Raw genomic sequence first — 23,428 nt, forward strand, 5'->3', positions numbered from 1 at the left:
ACATGTCTAAGATGATCTAGGTGTTGCTGATCTGATTTAGAGAATATTGTGAGGTCATCAAGGTATATTACCAGGAAGTCATGGATTTCTTTGGCAAATGCTATGTCCATTGCTCTTTGAAAGGTGGCCCCTACATTTTTCAACCCAAATGGCATTTTCAAATACATGAAAGTGCCCCATGGAGTTGTGAATTCAGTGTTTACCTGATCATCTAGGTGGACTAGGATTTGGTTATAACCAGAGAATCCATCTAACAGTGAGATTCTGGAGGAACCTACTACCATTTGTAGTACGTGGTCCATTTTCGAAAGAGGATAGCTATCCTTAAGTGAAACTTTATTCAAATTTCTAAGGTCAACACACAACCTAATTTCGCCAGTTTTCTTTTTAGTGGGTACCAAATTGGAAACCCGGTCTGAGAACCTGATAGGTGCAATAATCCCGGCTTCATACATCCTTTTGATCTCTTTTTCAATAGAAGGAAGTAGAACAGGGTTGATTCTTCTAAGCTTCTGTCTAAAGGGCTTTTGATCTTCTTTCAATGGAATAGTGTGTTGTATTATTCTAGTATCATAGGATTTCAAGTCCTCATAACTCCAAGCAAAAACATCTTGGAATTCTTTCATCATTTCCATATATTTTATTTTTTCATTGGGAGGTAATGATTTTGACAATTTTATTAGTTTTGGATTCTCTTCAGATCCTATATTACATTCCTCAATGTCTGATTTCAAGGGTTCCATTTTAGGATTTTTAGGAATATCATTTGAGTCAAATAAGTCCTCTAAGGGAGTTAATCCTTTGGGTAAAAAATTGTCTTTAAGGTTTATGACTTCAGTTTCTTCATCAATGGCTTCATCAATTCCATTTGTTTTAGGTTTCTAATGTTGGTATTTGTAAACTTTGTAGGGTGAAATATATCTATCTGATCATCTTCTAGTCTGTTAATTTCTACTTCATCAAAGCAATCCAAATCTACTGCTATGTCTGTGTCTATGTTGGTATTTACAAATTCATTATCTAAAGTTAAAAAATTGTTAATTTTCTAATCATTCTCAAATACTTTCCAGTTCTTTAAATTTTCAGGAATGGAAGGTCTATGCCTAACCTCAACAGTGTACTGATGGTTGGGCTGGAAAGGCAACTTACAAGTACTAGCAAACATGGCTAAGCTGTGAGCCTGCATGTTGTGTTTTCTGGGGATAATAGCAAGTTTGGTTTCTAAGAAAGTATTTAGTATCTCTATGATTGTTCCTCTATAAAACCCTAACCTAGGATCCCTAATCATATAAACAGCATTAATTTTTTTAATCACTAACTCAAAACTCCCAGGATAGAGACTCTAATGGCTCCTAACCTTTTGACCAGTTTCAGACCTAACAGAAGCACTTCATATTTGGCCATATTGTTTGTGCATTTAAAGTTCAACCTGTAGGCATGACCCTCTGAATGATCGTTTTCTAAGTTATAAATCCAAACACCTGCTCCTGCACCTAGTTTGTTGACTGACCCATCAAACTCAAGATGCCATAGGATTTCATGCTCATAATTTTCATCTGGGGTAGTGGAATCCTTCTTGACTAAGGTATCTAGGTCATCTTTTTTATCTGAAATTTCATGAATTTGGACATTTTGATTTTCTTTTAATATTGCAATTTCTTTTGGTTCTGCTGTTATGTTGTTTGAAGTTTCTTCTTGATTAGTTTCAGCATTGTAAAGTATGAAAGAATCAATATCAGAATGTATTGAATATATGGGAAAATTCTGAGGTCTTTCCTGGGAACTCACTACATACTTCATCAGAGTCTCTCTATACAACTTCTTGGGGTGTCCAAAGACTGATATGGTAGCATAGGACATGTCCAGTTGCAGAGATCCCTGGAGTTTGGTGCCCCAATATCTAGACAGCAGCATACCATACTTGGGTGGTATGTCAGCAACAACTATGTCCATAAGTATGGTCTTGGCAGGGTACTGAACTAGGGAAACACACAAATATTTTATGAGACCTAAACATTTAACTTGGCTTGAATCAAAGGAGAACAGATCCTTATAAGGCTTGGTGATATCCAAGTTAAGTTTTTCCATTACAGACTTAGGCATAAGATTATGTGAGGCCCCAGAGTCAAGCATGGCATTATGTAGGATTTTATCATGGATGTTAAGACTGATGTAGAAGGGTGGTATCCTTCCTTCAACTAGCTTTCCATTAACATCTGGTCTGAAAATTAACTCAAGTTGGTCATCAAATAGATTCACAGAGTCTTCGTTTTCAACAAAGTTCAGAGATTTGCTAATTTGAGATCTTTAAGTTTCATGTTTAACTAATTCCGACAAAGGCACTGAAATTTTGAGTCTAGCTACTTCTGCCCCCAAATTGAAAGGCAGAGGGGATTTATCTGTTTGAATATTTGGAATTTTAGAGCCAAATTTCTAAGTCGTATGTTTGTCTTTTTCATTGTTAGGAATGTTTTTATCCGAATTTTCTAATATGATTTCTGGGGGTTGTTCCATTGTTCCCTTAAGGGGGATTGAAGTGGAAGGATTCTCATTAGAAAGCTGGTTATCTATTACATCTTCAATGGTGGAACTGGGAGGATTTTGATGTGGTCTAGAAAGAATTTGTAAGGTTTTCGTAACTTGAGGATTCTGATTTGTAGCTTTTATTTTCTTAGGCTGGTTAGGTATTGCTTTCTTATTTTGATTAGGAACATCAGTGTTCTTCTTGCTTATTAAATTGTACTATTTATGAACTTCGTAAATAGCAGAGTCGTACCCTTGCTTATAATCGAAAGATTCTCCTATTTGAGTCGGTAACTGTTGAAGCATGTATAATTCTTGATCATCCTGAGTTAGAAAAATTGTTTCTTCATCATCTAAGCCCATAAGGTTGATCTAAGTGTCTATCTCAAGGTCTTCTTGGTGGGAAGTCTCAACATAATTTTCTTGGAAAGGTGGTCTAATGTTCTGATCAGGACCATTTTTACCATTGGTTTAGTACCCGGAGCTACCGCGATCAACTGATCTTTATCCACCAACAGATCCTCCATCTTGAGTTTCCACAACTCAAAACTCTGACCACTAAATTTCTCGATCTCTATCTTTCCACTACTCGCCATCTTCTTTCACCACCAGAATCGATCTCACAGATCTCCCACTGAACAGGCTCTACCAAAAGCTCGAGCGAAACCCTTCAGCAACAAAGGCATCCCCTTGAAGCCAAATCTGCTCTGATACCAAATGTAGGTTTTAACCCTGTACAGAAATTACTTGCATACGAAATCTAAATTACAGAAAAATAAAGAATGCGAGAGCATAACACATAAAACACATATACACAGAGATTTTCCCATTGGATCGCAAAACTGAGACTACCAGCTTGATTTTTCATTATGTTCCTTTCAATGTTACAATACATATTTATACATGCCGAAGAATCCAATACCATGGACCAAAAACCATCGCGTCCAATACCATGGACTGAAAACCATCGCGTCCAAAAAACATGTGCGAAAATCATGCACAAAACCATAGGTGGGTCCGCCCAACCTAACATAGGGTCCAAAACCAAAATTTTTCGAGGCGCTACCCCGGACCCCATAAAGTGGGGTTACGGGTGCCCTTCAAACCCCCTGTTAACTACGTGGAAAGAATATAACACAACCCAACATTCTCCCACTTGTTGTTTTCTTTCCACAGGGGGCCACAAGAGAGCTTGGTCATTTTCCTAGCCCTGAAATGCCCATTGTCTCTCTACACCAAGAGAACTTCTCAGAGCTCGCAGATTTTGTCAATGCATCTGCAGTGTTCTTCAAAGTGTCCACCTTTACTAGCAACACCTTTTTTTCCTCTGTCATATCCCTCACAAAGTGATACTGAACATCAATGTGCTTTGTCTTTGAATGATATGCAGGGTTCTTTGCCAAGAAAATTGCACTTTGGCTATCACGGTCTATCCTTATAGCTTCCTGTACTAACCCCATACTTGAACACAATCTCTGCAACCAAACTACTTTCTTGCTTGCATGAGTGGCTACCATGTATTCTTCCTCTGTAGTTGATAGTGCCACTACAGATTCTTTCTTACTCATCCAACTGACTACACCTCCAAATAGGTTAAGCACATACCCACTTGTATATCTTCTCTGATCCAGATCTCTAGCCCAGTCTGCATCAACAAAGCCATGAATATCCAACACTCTGTCCAATCCTGGTCTTCCTTGGTAGCACAAACCATAATCACTAGTGCCATGCAAATACCTGAAAACCCGCTTCACTGCTGTCTAGTGCTCCTTCCCTGGTTTTGACATAAACCTGCTCAATACTCCCACTGCATGTGCAATGTCTGGTCTAGTACAGACCATTGCATACATCAGGCTACCGACTGCACTTGCATATGGAACACAGGACATGTCCTCTTCCTCTTCTTGTGTCTTGGGACATTGTTCAGCAGATAACCTCACACCTACAGGAATAAGAACCTTCACCAATTTACTATCCTGCATATTAAACCTCTGTAGTATTGTCTCGACATACTTCCTCTGGTTTAACCAGAGCTTCCTCTTTGTACAATCTCTTTTAATTTCCATGCCCAAAATATAGTTTGCAGCACCAAGATCTTTCATGTCGAATTTGGGGGACAATTGGATCTTCAAATCCTGGATAATTTCTTTGTCATTTCCAACCAGCAACATATCATCCACATACAAGACCAGATAAATAACATGGTCACCAACTAATTTAAAATGCACACAGTGATCTGCTTTGCTTTTGGTGAAGCCAAGTCCCCGTATAAATGTATCAAATTTCTGATGCCACATCCTTGGTGACTGTTTTAACCCATACAGAGACTTCTTTAACTTACATACTAGTTATTTCTTACCCTTCATCGCAAAGCCTTCAGGTTGCTTCATGTATATTTCCTCTTCCAGATCCCCATGAAGAAATGTTATCTTCACATCCATCTGTTCTACCTCAAAATCAAAAGCAGCAGCAACAGATAAAAGTAATCTAATAGAAGTTACCTTGGCAACAGGAGAAAAAATATCACCAAAATCAATTCCCGACACCTGGGAATAACCTTTTGCTACCAACCGATCTTTGTATTTCTCCGCCTTTCCTTCTGCATTTGTCTTCTTCTTGAACACCCATTTGCTGCCAATGGGTTTCCTTCCAGCCGACAACTCCACCAGATCCCAAGCCTCATTTTTGTGCAAAGATGCCATTTCATCAACCATGGCCTCTTTCCAGAGTTTTCCATCCTCTGAATCCACTGCTTCCTTCACAGTTCTGGGATCATCATCAGTAACAAACAAAGCAAAATTTGAACAGAAAGCAGATGGACTATACCTTTCTGGTTGCCTTCTTCCTCGAACTGATCTTCTCACAGCCAGAGTTTGTGGCTCTTCATCTTCTAATTCCTCCTCTGTTGTAGAGTCTTATTCTTCCTCCTTTAGCTCAAACTCTATCTTCTCAGGTTCCTTTGGTTGGACTTCATGTTTAATAACATCTTTCACCTCTCTAAACACCACATCTTGGTTGTACACAACATTCCTTGTTACTGGATTCCAAAGCTTATAACCCTTTAAACCATCCTTATACCCAATAAAGATGCACTTTTCAGATTTACTATCCAACTTGGTTCGTTTCTCCTTTGGAACATGTACGTATGCATCACATCCAAATACCCTTAGATGTGAAAGAGAGGGTTTCTTACTAGTCCATACCTCTTGTGGAGTCTTATCCTCCAACGCTGATGAAGGTGACCTGTTGACCAGGTAACATGCAGTATCCACTGCGTCTGCCTAGAATTCCTGTCCTAACCTAGCACCATTGAGCATGCTTCTTGCCCTTTCCATGAATGTCTTATTCATTCTTTCTGCAACTCCATTTTGCTGAGGTGTATATGCAGTAGTCTTATGCCGTGCTATACCACACTTCTTATAGAATTCTTCAAATTCCTTACTACAAAATTTTCCACCATTATTTGTCCTCAGCACCTTTATCTTCTTCTCTATCTGCTTTTCCACTAGAGCCTTGAATTCTTTAAACCTGTCAAAGACTTTAGATTTCTTCTTAAGGAAATATATCCATGTATTCCTTGAGAAGTCATCTATAAATGATACATAGTACACAGACTTACCCATTGATAGAACCTTCACAGGTCCAAACACATCATTGTCCACAAGCTCTAATATTTGTTTCGTCCTCTTACCACTAGAGGGGAAACTCACCCGATTTTGCTTCCCATATACACAATTTTCACAGAAATCAAAATCCAAAGAGCTATTACTCATACCTTCTACCATACCTTTACCATGAAGTATTCGAAGGCCCTTCTCTCCAATAGGTCCAAGCCTTTGATGCCACAGCGTGGTCTTCTCTCCAGAGACCACTAGATTTTCTGCTCCACTTTCAGGTACCATAGAACTATTGCACCCATCAATAACAGTGCTACCTTGTAGCTTGTACAGAGCTCCAATCCGAACTCCCCGCATCAATACCAGTGCTCCCCGAACCATTTTGCAGGTATCCTTCTCGAACATTGTTTTTACACCTGCTTCATCCAGCTTGCTTACAAAAATCCGATTTCTGGTTAATGCAGGAATATGTATAACACCTGGAAGCATTCTAACCCTTCCACCTTGCAACTTCAACTTTACTTTCCCGTGACCAATGATTCTAGCCTTCCTATCATCCCCCAAGAAGACATCACCACCATCATATTTCTCATACTCGCAGAACCACTCTCTGTGAGGAGTGAAGTGAAAGGATGCACCTGAGTCAATCAACCATGCCTCATGATCTGCATGTGTACTTGAAGAAGCCAAGTACACATCACCACCTTCATCTGAGGTGGTTTTCGCCTCTGCAGAAGGAGCCTCATCAGATCCCTTTCCTTTGTCAGGAGCTTTAGATTTACAGTCCCTTTTAAAGTGGCCTTCCTTTCCACATTTCCAGCACACCACCTTTACAGGTTTTCCTGGAGATTTAGATCTCCCTCTAGATTTAGATCTCCCACTTGATGACTTATTTTTGTTTCTGTTCTAGGACCGTCCTCGTACAGACAAGGCATCACCATTCTGGCTCTCCATATTTTTCCATCTCATCTCCTCCGTCAGTAAGGTTGAGACTATTTCATCAAACTGCAAGGCAGTTACATTGCTACCTATTGCAATAACCAGACTGTCCCACGAATCTGGTAGAGAACACAACAAACTGATGCAATTATCTTCATTTGAAATTTTAATATCAACAGATGCTAACTGACTTACCACAGTATTAAATGCGTTCAGATGCTCTGTCACCGAGTCTCCATCTTTCATCCTCAGGTTATATAGCTTTTTCTGCAGGAACAGTTTATTCACCAGAGACTTAGATTGGTACAAAGTCCCTAACTTGTCCCACAAAGCCTTCATCGTAGCTTCCCCTGATACATTCAGCGATACTGAATCTGAGACACACAATCGTATTGTGCTCTTTGCCTTCTGATCCAACTTATTCCATTCTTCATTGGACACTCCCATTGGTTTAGTACCCGGATCTACCGCGATCCACTAATCTTTATCCACCAACAAATCCTCCATCTTGAGTTTCCATAACTCAAAACTCTGACAATTAAATTTCTCGATCTCTATCTTTCCACTGCTCGCCATCTTATTTCACCACCAGAATCGATCTCACAGATCTCCCACTGAACAGGGTCTACCACAAGCCCGAGCAAAACCCCTCAGCAACAAAGGCATCCCCTTGAAGCCAAATCTGCTCTGATACCAAATGTAGGTTTTAACCCTGTACAGAAATTACCTGCATACAAATTATAAAACATAGAAAAATAAACAATGCGAGAGCATAACACATAAAACACATATACAAAGAGATTTTCCAACTGGATCCCAAAACCGGGACTACCAGCTTGATTTTTCATTATGTTCCTTTCAGTGTTACAATACATATTTGTACATGCCGAAGCATCCAATACCATGGACCGAAAACCATCGCGTCCAATACCATGGATCGAAAACCATCACATCCAAAAAACATGTGTGAAAATCATGCACAAAACCATAGGTGGGTCCGCCCAACCTAACATAGGGTCCAAAACCAAAATTTTCCGGGGTGCTGCCCTGGACGGGTGCCCTTCAAACCCCCTGTTAACTACATGGAAAGAATATAACACAACCCAACATTTTGGTTCCGATTTGTCCTAAAGTTTGCATTCCTTACTGGATTAGCCTGTTGGTTATCCCAGTGAGGTTTTCTTTCAATGACTTCTATTCTATCCATCAACCTTTCCATTCCTTTAGCTAAAGCATCCATTTTCTGATCAAAGGGTGAAGATTCATCTTTCAAAGGTGTTCTTCTCTCATTTCTAACTCTAGCCCTTTTGGACAGCAGATTAGCTTCTACGCTAACCACTACACTTTGCATATCTTCAAGTGTGGGGGGATTCCTTTCTCTAAGTTGAAAAGCCATATCTGTGTCAAATCCGTCTGGAAATTTAATCAGGGCTAAACCAGGTGGAGGTCTAAGGTCAAGTGGGATTGCATTATACACATTGTTAAACCTGGTGCAATAGTCCTGAACAGTTTCGTTTGGTCCCCTTTTAAGGTTTTCATATTCAAATAGAATTTGCAAGGGGTTCTTCTTTTTCTCCCACCTATTTTAGAATTGTTGGTAAAGGACTTCTAAACTATCTATGCTATGAGGGGGAAAATATATAAACCATGTTCTCACTTCTCCAGCTAAGCTCTGGACAAAGATTCTCATTTGGACATCTCCTATGTCAATCTCATGCAATTCAAAATAGTCGGTCATTTTCTTAGTGTGTTGTTGTGCTATGTATGTTCCAGTGCCATCAAATGAGGTAATTTTACTTTGATAATCTGCTGGCAAGACACCTTGAGGTGCAGGCATTATGAGGGGAGCATATCTGAGTGTCATAGCTCTGAGCTGTACAGAATTGAGAACGGGTGTTGGGGTAACTGGGGGATTTGGGACAACAAGGGGAGTTGGTGTAACAGGAGTGATAGGTGTTTGAGGGGTAGTGATAGGATGATGGGGGAGTGAAGGTATGAATGGAGATGAGGGATGATCTTCAGAGGTGTGGGGAAATGATGGTGAACTAAAAGATGTTGAAGCTGACTCAGAAAGTTCAGGGATTCTGTCAGTGGTGATGGATGACTGAGGGGAATTCAGACAAGTTAATTGAAAAGTTGGCTCATTGGGTTTCAAGTTCTTTGGTGAATTCTGGATCTGGGACTATGTCCAGCAATTCACTATAAGACATGGTTCTAAACAGATAGAGACCAAAATACTCATCAAAAGGGATGTATTCAATGAATAACCACTCAGCATGGCATGAATTGGATCTAAAAACAGGTCTAGGACTTACTAAACTTTCCTGTCTTCTGATTATTCTCGGAATAAGGTTGGGATTTTCAAATACAGGGGGAGGATTTGGATCAGGGTTGGCCCTGGTATCGAGTTTTTTATGATTATTTTTTGTTTTTTATGAACTTTTTTTTAAGAAATAACTTCTAATAACCCTTTAAGATGCTTAAAAATAAAAATTTGAATTCCTCAAAGGTTTATTAAAACCGAGGGTTTTGAATCCCTAGTATGGTCGCCACTATGTTATCACTCAAGTTTTTTCCTTAGAAGTTATTAAAGAAGGAATGGCCCGAGGTAACCACTAACCAATCTTTTAGACTCAGGTTCTAGCCAACCTAAGTCCAGAGAAGGCTCTCTCTTTAAGATTTAACTTTGTTTAAATAAGATTTCAGGTTAGTTATTAATGTTCAGGGTTGTTTGTTTTGGTTGGGTGGTGGAATTAAGAAGACAGATGGGCAGAGAAAATATTTAGGCCATTGGGCTATGGATTCAATCAAGAAAGGCTTAACTGGATTTGATTTATCACTAAGGTAAGAGTTCACAGGGCAGGCTAACACAGCAAGAGCAAATCTGAAGGTTTCAATGAATGGAAAGTCCTAACCAGGGCCAAGGGCAATGAAGAATCCTTAACCGGGATTGGGATGAAGAAAGGAAGGATGGCCAGTAGCAAAGGGCAATGAAGAATCCTGTACTATGGGCCAAAGGGGGGATAAACTACGGAAGTAAGGGGGCAATCAAGAATCCCCAGACCAAGGCAGTTTAGTAGAAAACATAAATAAAGCAAACAGTTAAAACAGAGAGCACTTAAGCTAATTCTGATGATATCATTCCTTGTTTGCTTTTAAGATTTTATAAGAAACACATATGAATAATTCATGACATAAAGAGAAAACGAGATTTAAACATGAGAAAATGATACTTATTTGTTCCAACACAAGAATCTAGTGAAATGTCCTTAGCTTTATTTCATTTCTAGCAAAACCAGTCTAGTCTTGAGTACAAAGCTCCTTGGCTCAAAAATAATATGTCTACAGAAATTTATTTTAATCCACCCTAATTACTTCGATTTGTGAAGTATTTATACAAAATTTGATACAAAATATCTCATAACTATATGAGAATTATTCTAGGAAACAAAAGATATCTTCAACACAAAGATAGAGATAGATGGAGAACTGTTTGTTTGTTGTCCCTTTAATTGTGACTGTGCTGGTTGTTGTTGCTCGGATTTGGCTCTTGCAGTTTGCCTTGTAGTTATGTGCTGGAATCACTTTTATCTTTGACCTACTGATACTCTTTACCTATGTTGTTTCATCTTGTCTTACCTATTTTACCTGGCAGTTATCTTTTACCTTATAGATTTACTATAGTAACTTATAGTAAATCAGTCAAACTTGTCCACCATTCACTGTCAGGTAACTTTATTCTTATCATCTTCCTGTAAATTTCATCAGCTTCTGTGTACTTAGCAAAACTTGGTTTTCTTGTGAATAAGTGCTTGATTTCATGTTCTATGTAGAACAGATTCTCAAAGTTGTCATAAAGCACTCTTCCAGTGGGCAAAGATTTCACCCCTGAAGTACTAGCTTGGCTTGTGGCCAGCTTGTTTATTTTATCAATGTAATCTTCCTGGGTCATCAACTTATCATGTATTACCATAGGACTGGGAAGTCCTTTTTCTCTTAAGATGCCATAGTTCAGCATGAAGCTGTCAATGTCTGTTTGGATGCTCTGACATCTTTTCTCCAGGTTTAGCATTAAGTTCCTTTTAGTGAGGACCTTTTTGATTTCTATGATTGTTGCAGTTCTATCCTCTATTTCCAATTCATCCAGTTCATATCTGTTTTTGTTGTTCAAAAAGGTGATCAACTGATTGGCTTCTTCTGGTTTACTTCCCAATTCTTCCATTGTCTTGTGGATTGCCTCTGTAGCCATCTTGACCAATTCTGTTTGCTCAAAAATAATCTGAATAGAAGGCCAAACATCATTGATGGAATCAATGATGTTGGCCCAAAGGATTTCTCTCATGTCTCCCAGTGGTTCTTGCAGTGTTAAATCCTTTTCTAAGGTTTTAATCCTTTTTGCCATCCTTAAGTTCCTCTGAGTTTCTTCTTTGTTCTGTATTTGTACAAGTTTACAATTGGTTTCTAAATTAGACACTTGTTCTCTGAGCTTCTTAAGCTCCGTGGCCTGGATACTCATTTCTTCCATGGCTTTGATTAACTCTACAATTTTCTTTATTGATGTCTCTGTGCTAGTTGATGTACCTGTATCTATTGTAGTACCTTTCACTGAAAATTTTGTTGCTAGTGGAATTGTTGGTGCCAATGTAGCCGTCAAGGTGGAGGGCACCGCTATGGAAACTGTAGAAATTACAGTATGAGGAGCGGTGGCCAACTCACTCTGTTTGCACTGTATCAAGTTATCCAATTCTTTCTTAGACTCCTTCAATTGATTATTCAACTTGAGGACCATGTCCATAAGTTCTTCCTCCCTCTGTGTCTCCAAAACTTCAGCTGTTTGAGGATGATGAAGTTGTGGAATCTTTAGCTGCTTCTTCAGTGCAGCTATGTCATCATTTTTCTTCTTTATCAATTGTTCTGCTACTTTAACATCCTTGAGATCATGTCCCAGCTCTATGACCAAGTCCTCTAAGGACTTTATTCTAATATCTTTGACCTGAGAAGAGGTCTTTTCCAACTGGAATTGGGCTGAGATATTGTTCAGTGAATTCTAAAGTTGGTGAGATACTATGGCCTTATTGATCAATGTGGAATAAACCATTTCTCCATTTTGTTTATGCAACTAAATTTCGTCAATAAGATGGATATCCTTTTCCATGACCTCAAAATCTGTCTTAAGATAATCTGCCATTGTTTTAGGTTTTTGTATGGTTGGCTTGAGGAAACTCATCTGCATCTTGCCTTATTTTATATCAAAGGCTGACATCAGCCTTGTTTGGTTGGTTGGGGCCATTCTCATATAATGTGCATGGCTCTGCACCTTCAGTTTTTCATTCCTTGCCTTGATTTCCTTGTATTTTTCTTTGATGTCTTGGCTTTGTCCTGTGGGAGCCCTAAAGGAGGATACTTCCACACTGTGCGGCCTTTCCAAAATTTAATTTTTAGAGGTGGAAGGTTCTTGTGTCCCTCCTGAAGGAATGGTGTGTCCACTTTTTGTCCTCTCTGCTCTTGTAGTCCCTGTTGTTTCCTCAGTATATTCTTGCTCTGCATATGGATTTAACCTCTGCCTCTTAGCAAAGGTTTGAGCAACAAGCATGCTAGAAGGAGCGGCCTCCTCTCGGTTTCTCTTAACGTTTCTTTCCTCATTGAGAGGAGTCTGCAAAACAGGATGATTTCTCATGATTTGTTCAAGTTGAGCAAATTCCTCTGAAATTTCAAATTGTTCAGATTTCGCTTGTTGTTCTGAAAGCTCTGGTTGTTTTGATGGCTTTTCTTGTTCTGATGATGCTGGTTGTCCTAATGGTCCTGCCTTTGATGATGGATCTGCTTCTGTCTACCCACTGTGGTCTTGTGCTTGTCTCTGAGACTGAGAGTCTCCTGTAACCTGTACAAAGGAATCCTCATCAAGTCTCATGTCTAAGTCCATTAATACATTATCAACAACAACCTCTATACTATCTCGATCTATCAAAGTGCTTTCCACCAATTTGGATTGATTAGCATATTGTTCAATTTCAGGGATCCTGTGATGGATGTAAGGAGATAGTATATTCTTTTGTCTCCTATTACAAATGAAACTGTGGGGGTCATAAGCCACATGAAACTCTGTTTCAGTTTCAATCTTCGGAGGATTTCATCTGCCTCCTTTCCTGCTTCTCTATTGTTACAAATGAATGGGCCTAGCTAATCCTTTATCCTGAGTTGGGCTTTCTTCTTGGTTCTTACAAAATGCACCTTATCTAAATTGATCATTTGTTTGTAGTACTCCAGAGCAAATAATATCATGGGGAGGTACTTTGGCAATTTGTAAGGTGGCAGCTCACATCCATAAATTCTGATTTGAATATGGTTTTGGTACAAGTACCAATCCCCTACTTTGTATTGTTTTGACAACTGCAGGACCTTCTTGATGTCTGCACTGACTCTGGGTGGAGGGCTTCCTAGAAGCATGGTTGTCACAGGATGAACAAAGAGGTCTATGAAGTCTATATAGGAGTATTGAGAATCAAACTGATGAATTAAATAAGTCCAAAAGATCACTGATCTAGGGTTTCCTTTAGTATCAAGCTTTTGGAGGGCAATTGGAAACCTATCAGCTTGGTAGTACAAGAACAAATGATACATAACTGAAGAATACTTGAAAACTCCTTGATTTTCCAACCTCATGAATTGATCATGCATTTTGTCAGCAATAAACTTTGCATAGTCAAACATGATAGCTAGTGGTTGGTCAAGAGAGTAGATTGACATGATGGATATTATGATCTCATCGATATATTCACTGGTGGTGCAGCCTAATATACCAGATATCATATCTATAATATCTCGACCAAGGTTGGAGAATATAGTCCATAGATAAGGAGGAGGGTTCTTTGGAATATACTGTTCTTCTCTGATAAAAATCTGGAACAACTAGGCTAGTCTGACTGAAGTGAGTGTAGGGTATCTGTTCAGCATGTCCCCAATGGAAAGAGGGGTTAGGTTTTGGCTTGGCTGCAATTGAAGCATCTGGTTGATGGATTCAGCAGTGATAGTAAACAAAACAGACTGGTCAGGAGTTCTTACTGCCCTTTGGATAGGATCATAGTTCATGTGGTAGTAATGTACAATTTATGGGAATACATGCACTCTGGGGAACTGGTACTTAGGCAAACCTGATTCCCAAAGTCCAATGGAGTTGGCTTGGTTCAGGTACTGGTCTCTATACTTGCAGAAGAGTTTCAGAGGGGATTTCGAGACTGAGGTGTCTTTTATTTGGAAATCTTTGTCTGCAAGTGGAAGGTGGTCTAAATCCCTATGGGGAGTTGTAATGGGCATGACATTCAGGGCAATTGGGGCTTCCATCCTTGGTTCTTGTGGATTCAAGGACGGGGTGAAGGATTTCAGGGAATTTGGGAACAATTGGTCTATTTCAGAGTATTTCAGGTTTACCCGGTGGATTAATTGACTAAATTACTTAGCATTTAAAGAAATTTAGCTCAGGTTTGGCAAGAAATCAGGGTTTCTTAGTCAGAAATGGGGTAAATACCTGGTTTTGGTTGTTTGAATGGTGAAATGATGACTGTGCACTATTCGCAGGGAGCGCATAGGTCTGCAATGTGGTCTGGAGTTCTTCGGTTGTGGAAAGTTGATGGTTGATAGCAGGTTTGTAGTTGAACGTGCTCTGTGCTTTGCATGGAAGCCAAAACTTCCTTTTCACGATAAAAAAACAAAAACAATGAGTTTTTGGCTTTATGTGTAAAGTCAATGATATTGGCGGGTATAATGGGAAAACGACAGTTGGCGCCAATCGTAGGATGGGACAGTTTGTCGCTTAGCGAAGGCGGTAAGCGGGATCCATCGCACCGCTTTTCGAGAAAAATGGTTTTGGGGGGGAAGCCACCCAATGCCATTCATCGTGTGCCATGTAGCGGCGGGATGAATAGTGAAACCACTCACGTCGAGTGGATAAAGGTCGGCCTCGGAAACTACCTGATATGAGCATTAGCCGTTAGATCTGAAGGGGTTAGATCGGGAGTGTGATTTGATTAGGGAGTTAATGGAGGGGCCCGACGGGATTTTAATTGTGAGTTAGGGTGACTTAATGACGTCAGGGGCGATATGATTGGAGGAAGGTTATTAATTAATCACTGTTTGATTAATTAATCCTTTTTTATTTGGTGGGGGGTTATGGCTCTTAATTAGTCGCATATCGACTAATTAATCCATTTAATTATTTACTATTATTGTTTATATTTCAAACTATTGGGAGGAGATATTATCATATGGGATTTAAATAAAATATATGGGAAAGGGGGTTTTCTTTTGGGGAGTTAAATAAATACAATAAAGATTAATGTTAATATGAAGCGAAAGCGGAAAGTTAATGTGCTAAGTATAATGTATAGATATTTATTTTAATATCCACATCTACACATCATTACTTAGGCTAAATGCTTTTTTGTGGGTTTTTGTGGGAAAATGAATGAATTGAAGGGGGTGAATTTTCATGAGGGGATTTTAGTACTTAGAACCTATAAGTTATTTGGCCGAGGGTCCGGTCCCTCCAGAAGTCAGAGAAATGCTCTGAGCCCCTTTAACTTAACGTTTAGGTACTCTTTACTTTGCTTATGGGAATTAGTAAAATTAAGGGTGAAATGAATGGGGAAATTAATCACTTGACTTTGTGGAAATGCTCAATTATCATCCACACTCTTAGAAACTTGATGATGAAAGTAAATGATATGACTTTATCCAATCAATCACCATAATTCTGCAACCATCCAGCTACTTACCCACCTACTCATCTTACCATTTTTTCTACTCTTTATTAGGGTGCACTTAAGCTGGTAAACCCTTATCAAACTTTTCTTTTCTTTTACAATAAAAATCTAACTAAATCTATCCTTATTACATCCAAGGGCTTAGATTAAACTATTGAGCTCCTTTCATTTACTCTACCTATCTACTTATCTACCAAGATTAAACAGTTTGGTCAGATTTTATTCTCTATCTCTAAGCATGAAATTCAAAACATGGAATAACCAAGTTTAAAATGTTTGGTTACCATGGATTGTGGCATGAATAGCAAGTTGCACACAATCATTATTGTACAAAAAATAAAATAGCAGTGGCATTTGGACTTGCACATTTTCATGTTCTTTTTCTTGGGGTTCATTTTTCATCTTTTTTTACCTTTTTTCATTCTTTTTGTCTTTTGATTTTTCTTTTAGGACATACCCTCTTTACATTTTTTAATTTTTTGATTTTTTACAAATATGGAAAACATTTTCAGAAAGCAAAGGTATGTACATATTACAATTTTGACCTCATCCATTCTAAAATTATGACACCTATTGGTATAGGAACATAACACTTCAAACTGCACAGAAGATGCGTGGACATCCGGAGTAGTCACTCTCTGTGATTGCACAACTCTATGGTATGCCTCGTCCAATGATATGTTGCGCGTCTCTGCTTCTGGATTGTCTTCAAGGATCTCAATATCTCCTTGATCGCTTAAGACTTTCTCTACTTCCAGATCTGGTGAAGTTGGTGTGTTGAGCTCTTGGTTGTAAGGCATGAGGTCAATATCATGTTCTGACTCTGGCTACTCCATCTCTGTATCCTTCTACTCAAGTATCTGTTCAATCTCTTAAGCGGAGTCATGATCCTGCAACTGCTCACTCTGTTTGCTTTGTGTCAGCTGCTCAGATGAGTCTACAACCTGTATGGGCGCAGTTTCATCAATCTGTGCATGTTGCACCTCCTACTGTGTCTGTTCCTAGTGCTCTTCCTTCTCCTGTCTGCACAACTCTTGCTCTTGCAAATCCTTCATTGTTTCCTCCATCCTCTGTTTCTCTCTCTACCTTTGTGCTTTCCTTCTGTCGTGTTTTCTCCTTTTTATGTCTATCTCCAAAGATGCTTTCTCCACAAGTGGGTCTGCTTTGAACTTGCAGCTTTATTCTGCCTTTGTGTTGTCAACAACCTTTCTCTTGCCTTTGTCATGCACAGGTACGTTACCCTCTGCTATTGTTGATGATGGTGCTCTCCTAGATGCTACTTCCCACTGTTTCGCTAACCATTCCAAAGCTATGCCAACCGGTTCATTGAGCCTGGAGAAGCTGTGACAATATCTCCATGGGGTCATGGAATCTAGGTTTTAAAGGAGAGAAGTTCCATCCCTATTTAAAGGACCATGGAAAAGAATGTTAAACCAAAAAATATATTGGTTTTGAAATTCTTTGTGGGTTATTCAACATCTAGCAAACACATTCAACTATTCAACCGTTCTAAATTTTAATTTGGTAAGCACCCACATCCATGTTATTTTTTCAAATGAATAATCAATGTGATTAATAAAATTTACATTGTGAAAAAATATTTTGAGCTACATTGTTACGATTTTTTCTTATTATAAAGCTTTATATAAATAGTAGGCATCGTTGAGAAGAAGATCGAGTTGAGTTTTGCCCAATCTGTTGAGCTCCATATTGGTGAATGATTCATCTATTTTGACTAGTAATAATATATCAATACATATGTTGACATAGATATAGCCATATATTTTATATCTCCCCCTCCTTGGATACCAACCTAAGATGATCATATGCTCTATTTTCTTTTTCCTATGAGCTTGAGTTCAATCCTACCTTTTGGTAGTTATCTCATTGGCACATGCAATCTTTTAAAATGGTTAGCACTCATACATAATGTATAATTTGATTTTGTTTATAATATTTATTAATAGATATGTTTCCTATAGATTTAGTATTTTAATATATATACAAAACAAATCATATTTAATTTTAAAATACTAAATATCAAGTTGTAGAGAAACAATTATTTATTCTTAAGAGTATGTTTCTTCTTCGAACTAAGCCACAGACAATGTCCTTGACTTTATGAGAAATTTCAAGAAGTAAACCACATCATATCTATTATCTTAACAATAGTGATGGTAAATAAGAAAATAATATAGCATAAATAGTTTTTAACAAAATTGAGGAAATGGTAAAAAAATTAAAGCTAAAAAAATGCATGAAAAACATTTAAAACTCAAAATTCAATGATAACAACAACTCTTGGCAATTAAATAACCTCATAGATTATGTTGCATTGGTTAAAAAACAATAAACATGTTTTTCCACATACATATTTTTAAAATTTAAATTTATTAATATAAATATAAAACTTAAATATATTAATAGAAATATTATATGTAGATAAAGTCAAAGTCAAACAAAGAGTAATTAAATTAAATAAAAAATAAATGATATACATTAAAATAAATTAAATCAATCAAATTAATATTTTGATAATAAAATAGTTTTTATATGTTAAAATGATATTTACATTAAAAATAAATAATAAAATTACTAATGTTACCATGTTTAATGTTATGCAAGACTAGTGTAGATTTGAGTCCCTATACTATATGGAATTTCTTTCTAATTTACTAATATAATTGATATTAAAGAGTTTCTAGTTGTAAAGATTATGTGATTTTAATATAATGCAACAATGAATAATATAATTGATATAGAATTTCATGTAATAAATAATACTTAATGTATTTTATTATGGAATAGATTTACACTAATAATGCATGTATGAGTAATATTGTTAACAATATAGAATTTATAATACCTATTTGTTAGTGATGTAGTTGTGTTTATATTTCTTGTTTTGCTATGTATATAGTTGAGTATATGAAATATTATATAATGACCATATATATAATATGTTCATATAACTAATGCAACCATATAAATTAAATGGCTAGTAAAGAGTAATAGGAATCAATCCATGATAAGAATCAAAACACTTACTTTATGATACATCTCTCATTGCTAAAATTTAAAAAATGATAAAAAAAATAACTAAAATATTATTATTATTATTAAACATATAGACATTTAAAAAGAACGTATAACAAGATTCTTAACCATGGATATTTATCTCCATCTTACCATGGAGATTCTTAATGTGTGAATAGGCTTTGTTACAATACCATGGCTTATTAATACCACATGCCCAAAAAAACATAACTCATTTCATATGACACTTGTTCATATGACATTTTTGTAAATTAATCAATTTAATTAAATCAGGAAAAAAAAGGCCATAACCACTTTGGAGATATATATTAACCTTTGATTTGTGAATATTGTTAAAAATGTTTTAGAATATTGCATATCCACCTGATAAGTATTCACAATTGAATTAAAATTTTGGAAGCCCTCAAGGGACTTTATTTCTCTTGGAACTTCATAGTAGATGGATATTAAATAGGATATATAAGTGAAGAAATGTTGTAATATAGGAATTACTTATGTAAAAATGTCAATTTGTTAGGTATTCAGTTATTGTTGGATGATTGAATAAATAATCACACAGTTAATCCATCTCTAAAAATAATAAGCTTTATTCTTGAGGTGTAGATGAGTTGGTGATAGAGTACATTATTAAGGCAACCTTTGTGACATCATTAATTCAAACCCTAAATAACCATGAGTACCATATGAAGGAGGTTTCCCTGGTCACTACAAGCAAGGTGGTTTAGTCAATTTTTGTGAATTATGTGAAGAAATTGACAACTAGAATGGAGCAACATTCATAAGAAAATGACACCTTGAGTTGAGAAGGAAATGCCCATTCTAGAGAAGGTAAGTACCAATATGTATGTATTTATGTATGTATAGGCATTTGACTTATTCCAAATCCATGGTTGGATATATAAAGATCAATTTTATAATGAAAGTATGTGGATCATAAAATTTCCATTAAGAGCAATGCATGAGGGGAATTTGTATTGGATAAACATTCTCTCATTTTAGACAAGTCAAGAGGAAGTTAAAGATAATTTTGGAGGTGTGTCCAAATCAAATAGAAAAAATAAGGCACATTAAAGTTCAAGTGAAATCAATATTATTGTAATTAAGTTGTAATTTGCAAAGGCATCATAAAAAGTTCATGTCATAAAGATTTGAAATGGTCGAAGTAATGGCATCCTTGTGTAAGTTAGTGTAATTTTTTTTTAAGCCCGACATAAATGGAGGTGGAGAGTAAGTGTCAATGTAAAGTCATCATCATGTTTTATTGTCCAACAAGGTGACCTTTGACACATTAACATAATACTTTTCTCTTCTATAGTCTCACTCATAAATGAGGAGGAAAGTAGGGACACTTTCAAACTAAATGGGGACAAGATTATATGATGTATGAAGATATACAGAGTAAAGTCTTTCCAATGATGCACCATAATAATATATCCTAGCCAGTCTTGTAGTTCTTGAAATGCATGCATGTACTTATTTTTTTATTTTTTTTATTAATCTGTTATACATTAGTTATTTAGATTTTTTTAATTATTTTAGCCTCAACCTACATACATGCATATATTAAAGGAATTTGTGGACACATTGTGAACTTATAAAATCCCATTAGGTAAGATAAATAAAGACAATTTTTCTTTATGGTATTCTTCATATTTTCTATTTATTTCCCATGTTTCTATGTTAATATCACATTTAAATAGTTTTACAATGTGCTTACCTTCTCGACTCTAGTATTTTAGCTCAAAAATGTTTGAATTTTCATCACATGGATTTAGATCTAGAGAATAAAATAGGTCATATAGATAGAATATTTGCATTAGGACTAAAATAATGGTAAAATTCCATAGTTTGACATTTCAAGGAAGGGTATCATTACCTAAGCCATGCTTGAAGGTGAAGGGTTACACTAAATTCTTGCTTGATACACCACATGTTCCTCTATCTTATCTTTTTGTTTCCCTTTCCAGATCTATTGATCACTAAGAACGGCTGGAGAAAACCCTTGTCTTTAGAAGGATATAAGTTCATGGCATAATTGATCAAGCTACACCTCCCTAGGAAATTACTTAGTTTAATTAGGAAATTCCTAGTAGCATGATAGTGTCTCTTAAATGTTGGTCCTTTATAATATCTTTGTACTACCATCAAAATGTATCAAAACCATATATAAACATTAAATTCAGACATTCATATCAAAATCAAGTATGGAATCATTATGTTATTTGGTTTCTATTAATAATATTAATGTTAGATCTAAGACTTTTGTGATCCATAATGTAGATATCAATCTTTCGGATTAATCACATCGTTAGGATTTGGTCGACGTTTCGAGCCAACTAATGTGGTTCATCCTCAGGACAAGGTGAGAAATCAATCTATCAGAGTGAATAAATAGCAGGGATGCATCATTGCCGGGAGTTAGCCTGTATATCCAAGGTACCACTGACAGGATTGCCCATATTCTTAAGAAGATGAATGTCTCTTCTTCTTTCAAACCTCTCTGAACCATAAAAAACTCCCTTAAATATGTTAAGGATCCTATTGACCCTAAAGACTCGAAAGGAGTTTACCTTATTCCCTGCTCCTGTGGCACCCCCTACATTGGAGAAACAGGCAGGTCCATTAAGCTGAGAATCGGTGAGCATGCTGCTGACATTAGACACAGTCACTCCCGCACATCAGCCCTTGCCGAGCATGCAGAGAAATCAAAGCACCATGTCTGCATTGAAGAATCCCAAGTCATTGCTAGGATTGATCATTTCCACCATAGGAAACTCAGAGAAGCAATTGAAATTGAGAGGCATGCCAAAAACCTTAATAGGGATGATGGCTGGAAATTAAGTAAAAGTTGGATTATGGCTCTCTCCTCTTGAAATTTCCTCCCTTCCCTCTCCTTTCTCCTCTTGATTTTTCCTCCCTTCCCTCTCCTTTCTCCTCTTCGTTCTTTCGTTCCTTCTGGTCTCTCCCTTTTCGCCCTCAGACCCCCTCCCTTCTTCCCCCTTTTTTTTCTGGATTAACCTCCATATGGTTAGCTTAGCTAACCCTAATTCTTATCTCGTTTTCCTTCAATTTCATTTCTCTTCTAAAATTTTTAATCCAATTGAGTCCATTCATTAAGTTCCCCCCTTGTATCTGTATTAACCTTTAAATTCATTTATGGTTGATGGGTTTTCCTCTAATATTTTTATTTATAATAATATTAAAATATTTTGAATCTATATTACTCCAAACATTGTGCCTTTAACCTAATTTATCCATCCTTAACAAATCACATCTCATTAATTTATTATTTATTAATTAAATTAGATAATTAATTTATGATATCAAAACTATTTTTTTTAAATAATCAATTGATGATACATAACGGCTAGTATCACTCTAAATATTAAATTATTAGATTAGTCAAACCCTAACAAGCAATAAAAAATAATTTTTCTAGATAATTTAGTTTGATATTATTTAATAATAAATTTAGACCATTATGTAATAAATAATAAATATTTAAATACTATATAGCAGCTCATTTCTATATATATTATTAAACAATTCAACTAATCAACTAATTAACAGCGACTTTTTAGCTAATTAACAACTATTTTTCAACGGCTATTTTTCAACAATGATGCATCCGTGCTATTTATTCACTCTAATCAATTGATTTCTCGCCTTGTCCTGAGGATGAACCACATCAGTTGGTTCGAAACGTCGACCAAATCCTAACAATGTGATTAATCCGAAAGAATAATATTAAAATTAAGGTTTGCTAATAAGGTTTAATAAGATTTATTAATACACTATTATTAATAAATTTTAATAATAAGGTTTAAGGTTTAATAATAATATTAAGGTTAAGGTTAATAACATTAACGTGGCTATTAATAATGTTAATAATATTTATATTAGGTAAATAGTAATTATTTATTAATAAGGTTTAATAACTTATTAAAAATATTATTTAAACCTTAGTAACTTTATAATACTAGATTAATAATTGTAATAAATAATAAATATTTAAATACTATATAGCAGCTCATTTCTATATATATTATTAAACAATTCAACTAATCAACTAATTAACAGCGACTTTTTAGCTAATTAACAACTATTTTTCAACGGCTATTTTTCAACAATGATGCATCCGTGCTATTTATTCACTCTAATCAATTGATTTCTCGCCTTGTCCTGAGGATGAACCACATCAGTTGGTTCGAAACGTCGACCAAATCCTAACAATGTGATTAATCCGAAAGAATAATATTAAAATTAAGGTTTGCTAATAAGGTTTAATAAGATTTATTAATACACTATTATTAATAAATTTTAATAATAAGGTTTAAGGTTTAATAATAATATTAAGGTTAAGGTTAATAACATTAACGTGGCTATTAATAATGTTAATAATATTTATATTAGGTAAATAGTAATTATTTATTAATAAGGTTTAACAATTAAAAATATTATTTAAACCTTAGTAACTTTATAATACTAGATTAATAATTGTATATCAATACATTTATCTACACATAATAATAT

At 36.1% G+C, this 23,428-nt stretch overlaps 1 pseudogene; it reads left to right on the forward strand.

The window, feature by feature from the left end:
• The window catches only part of LOC149147169 (uncharacterized), a 70,250-nt pseudogene that overhangs the window by 7,275 nt on the left and 39,547 nt on the right, over window positions 1–23,428 (forward strand).

This window comes from Pinus tabuliformis, chromosome 9, assembly GCF_031772625.1.
Source record: "Pinus tabuliformis cultivar Carrire ecotype Pingquan chromosome 9, CPIR1, whole genome shotgun sequence".
Taxonomy (NCBI): Eukaryota; Viridiplantae; Streptophyta; class Pinopsida; order Pinales; family Pinaceae; genus Pinus; species Pinus tabuliformis.